Source organism: Arachis hypogaea, chromosome 10 (assembly GCF_003086295.3).
Source record: "Arachis hypogaea cultivar Tifrunner chromosome 10, arahy.Tifrunner.gnm2.J5K5, whole genome shotgun sequence".
Classification (NCBI taxonomy): Eukaryota; Viridiplantae; Streptophyta; class Magnoliopsida; order Fabales; family Fabaceae; genus Arachis; species Arachis hypogaea.
This window is the reverse complement of record NC_092045.1, coordinates 106,883,593-106,888,365: the sequence shown is the minus strand read 5'-3', so window position 1 is coordinate 106,888,365 and position 4,773 is coordinate 106,883,593.

Here is a 4,773-nt window from a genome sequence, read left to right as displayed (position 1 = left end):
CTTACAATCATCGCCAACTTATCTCGTTTATTCTAGTACCGTCGTCGAAAAATGCCATTAATGCCGAGAAATTCCGCGCTTTAGCCAAGACGCCATCATGGGGCCAAAAAACGGCGCACTTAGATGGCATTCATTGTAGATGACCACTTTGTTAGTGGACCATTCTATTTGCGGTGCATTGGATGCATTGCCAATGACAGAAGCGGTGAACTGCGCGGCGGCATTGGTGTTGATGAAGTTGAGACGGTTGTTGAGATCGACTTTGTACAATTATACTTGTATGCCATTAGGGAGATGACATCTTAAGGAGGATACGAACAAGATATATTATTCTACAGCAATAGCGACAATAACAATATGCGATAAGGTTATATTAGGCATTGTTGAATATGAATCAATGCGAGAGAGGCAAAGAATGAGAGAAAGAAATGAAGAAAGAACAAAGAAATGGAATGTGGTGGAGGGAGATCTTGTCTTTGATTTTTCTATTTTTATTTATTAAGAGTAAAGTATATGTTTTGTCTCTGACGTTTTTAAAATTTTTCAAAATTACCTCTAACGTTAAATTCGATTCAATTTTATCCCTAACGTTTGAAATAGTTTCAATTTTACCCCTACCATCAAATTTTTACCAATCAACAGTTAGTCAATTTTTTTTTCTAATTTACCCATCTGCCTATGCCTTTGGTTCACACTCCCCTTCCTCCTCTCTCATTCGCTCTCGGACTCCGAATCCAAATACTCCGAGCATGAACTCTCTGACTATCCCTCTTCTGAATTCGAATCCAAACCGGAATCGAAGCTCTCGTCGCTGCTATACCTCCTCCTCGACTTTCTCTTCCTCCTATGCAACTTATCATCTTCTGAATCCGAACTATCTCGTCGCGATTTTCTCCTCAAACTGCTTCTGTGCTTTCTCTCTGTTTTCGAGTCTGATTCCAAATCTTCCCATGCTTTCCAGGAATCTCTCTTCGACGTTGGTGAAGAATCATATTCTTCATCTCTCTCTAAGCTTCTTAGCTTCTTCGTCGGTAGAGCGCTTCCATTGGTGTCTCACAACGACATTGTTTCCATTTTTGTTCCTCCGAGCTTCTGGCATCGCGATGAGTTGAGTCAAGAACGAGTTTAGTGAGTTGATGACTCGAAATTTAAAAAAAATGGGTGCAGGGGAATGCATGAGGTATTGGTGGGTGGGATGATGGTGGTGGTGGTGGTTGGTGCACGAAAATTACACTCACACTATGTAATTCCGCACAACTAACTAGCAAGTGCACTGGGTCGTCCAAGTAATACCTTACGTGAGTAAGGGTCGATCCCACGGAGATTGCCGACTTGAAGCAAGCTATGGTTATCTTATTATTCTTAGTCAGGATACCAATAGGGTTCTTTAGTTTCAATTGTAAAAAGTGAAAGAGCATGAAATGAGTATTTGTTACGCAGTAATGGAGAATGTGTTGGAGTTTTGGAGATGCTTTGTCTTCTGAATCTCTGCTTTCCTACTGTCACCTTCTTCACGCACGCAAGGTTCCTTCTATGACAAGCTGTGTGTTGGTGGATCACCGTTGTCAATGGCTACCATCTGTCCTCTCAGTAAAAATGGTCCAGGTGCGCTGTCACCGCACGGCTAATCATCTGTCAGTTCTCACTCATGCTGGAATAGGATCCATTGATCCTTTTGCGTCTGCCACTAGCCCAACCCTTGTGAGTTTGAAGCTCGTCACAGTCATTCAATCCCTGAATCCTACTCGGAATACCATAGACAAGGTTTAGACTTTCCGAATTCTCAAGAATGCTGCCAATGGATTCTAGCTTATACCACGAAGATTCTGATTAAAGAATCCAAGAGATACTCATTCAATCGAAGGTAGAACGGAGGTGGTTGTCAGGAACGCGTTCATAGATTGAGAATGGTAATGTGTGTCACGGATCATCACATTCATCATGGTTAAGTACGAATAAATATCTTAGATAGAAACAAGTGTATTTGAATGGAAAACAGAAGTACTTGCATTAGTTTATCGAGACACAGCAGAGCTCCTCACCCCCAACAATGGAGTTTAGAGACTCATGCCATCAAAGTGTACAAAGTTCATATCTAAAAATGTCAAGAGGTACAAAATAAATCTCTAAAAGTTGTTTAAATACTAAACTAGTAACCTAGGTTTACAGAAAATGAGTAAACTGAGATAGATAGTGCAGAAATCCACTTCTGGGGCCCACTTAGTGTGTGTTGGGGCTGAGACTTGAGCTTTTCACGTGCCTGGGCTGTTTCTGGAGTTAAACGCTAGGTTGCAACCTGTTTTTGGCATTTAACTCCAATTTGCAACCTGTTTCTGGCCTTTAATGCCAGAATGGAACATGGAACTGGCGTTAAACGCCAGTTTACGTCATTTATCTTCGAGAAAAGTATGGACTATTATATATTGCTGGAAAGTCCTGGATGTCTACTTTTCAACCTAATTAAGAGCGCGCCAATTGGACTTCTATAGCTCCAAAAAATCCTTTTTGAGTGCAGGGAGTTCAAAATCCAACAACATCAGCAGTCCTTTTTCAGCCTGAATTAGATTTTTGCTCAGCTCCCTCAATTTCAGCCAGAAAATACCTAAAATCACAGAAAAATACACAAACTCATAGTAAAGTCCAGAAATATGAATTTTGCCTAAAAACTAGTAAAAATATACTAAAAACTAACTAAAATATACTAAAAACTACATGAAATTACCCCCAAAAAGCGTATAAAATATCCGCTCATCACAACACCAAACTTAAACTGTTGCTTTCCCCAAGCAACTAGATAAATAAAATAGGATAAAAAGAAATCAAGAAGCAATAATATCTCAGAGTTTTGAGTGAAACTCAGATTCTAATTAGATGAGCGGGACTAGTAGCTTTTTGCTTCCGAACAGTCTTGGCATCTCACTTTATCCTTTGAAATTCAGAATGATTGGCATCCATAGGAACTCAAAATTCAGATAGTATTATTGATTATCCTAGTTTAGTATGTTGATTCTTGAACACAGCTACTTTATGAGTCTTGGTCGTGGCTCTAAGCACTTTGTTTTCCAGTATTACCACCGGATACATAAATGCCACAGACACATAACTGGGTAAAACTTTTCAGATTGTGACTTAGCTTTGATAAAGTCCCCAATTAGAGGTGTCCAGAGTTCTTAAGCACACTCTTTTGCTTTGGATCACGACTTTAACCACTCAGTCTCAAGCTTTTCACCTGGACCTTCATGACACAAGCATATGGTTAGGGACAGCTTGATTTAGCCGCTTAGGCCAGGATTTTATTCCTTTAGACCCTCCTTTCCATTGATTCTCAAAGCCTTGGATCCTTTTTGCCCTTGCCTTTTGGTTTAAAGGGATATTGGCTTTTTCTGCTGCTCCCTTTTTTTTCACTGCTTTTTCTTGCTTCAAGAATCAATTTCATGATTTTTCAGATCATCAATAACATTTCTCTTGTTCATCATTCTTTCAAGAGCCAATAATTTTAACATTCATAAAATTCAATATAAAAAATATGCACTGTTCAAGCATTCATTCAAAAGACAAAAAGTATTGCCACCACATATAAATAATTAGAATTTTCCTTATTAAAAACTCGAAAAAATATTGCCTCCTTATTCTAAAAATCTGCTATTTTATTCATGTTTGATGATGATGAGAAAATTAAATTATAGCTTAATTGGAGATAAAATCAAAATAGAGATACTAATTACTACTACTCATATATAACTTCTAAGGTACATTCCTAATAAGAACAATTATTACAGAGTTAAGGCTAAGATTAGGACCCAACAACCTTTATTTTGGGAAGTGGATGCTCCTTTAGTCTGTGGGGTGTCTGGTCCTTCAAGAGACAGCTTCTGGCGCTTCAGCTCCTGTAGCTCACGCCCTTGCTTCTCTTGTTCTTTAAGCAGTTTGCAAATCATGCTGTCTTGATCCTGCTGCTCTTGGATCTCCAGATATTCGTCTTCTTTCAGATCGAATTTAACTTCCGGGATCACTGATTTCAGACCCTTTATTTTTATGGTAATGGTCTGCATGTTCTTTGGTTAAGAACTTCTCTTGATTCCAAAGTAGTTTTGGAATATTCTCTTTCTTACCTCTTGAAGTGATTTGTTTTCCCTTAGGTGCCACGATCTTGATGAGTTTTAGCTCAGTGATCGCGAAAAAATACACCAAACTTAGAGGTTTGCTTGTCCTCAAGCAAAAGAAAGGAAAGGAGAGGAATAGAAGGAGAGGCAATTTCGAAAATTCAAAAGATATGATGAGATTTTGAAAAAGATTAATTTGAATTTAAAAAGATAATATGATGAGTTTGAAAAAGATTTGAGAAGAAATTAAAAAGATTTGAAAAGAATTCAAAAAGATAGATGAGTTTTGAAAAAGATTTGAAAAGAAATTGAAGAAGAATGAAGAAATATTTTTAGGATTAAGAATTTTTTTTTGCATTTTGAAGTTGAAAGATGAGAATTTGTAACATGTTTATGCAAAAAATCATAAATTGAAACATGAAAAATGGAAAAAATTTGAAGTGAAAACGAAATTACCTCCACCCCACAATCCTGGCGTTAAACGCCTAGGAGGTGCTTCCTTTGGGTGTTTAACGCCCAGTCCTTGCTTGTTTTGGGCATTTAACACCCACTTGCTGTTTCTTTCTGGTGTTAAACGCCAGAAACCTTCCTTACTGCGTTTTTGCGCTAGTGATGTCCTTTTCTCTGTGATTCCTCTGCTTTATGTCCTGAACCTTTATTTCTCTGTATC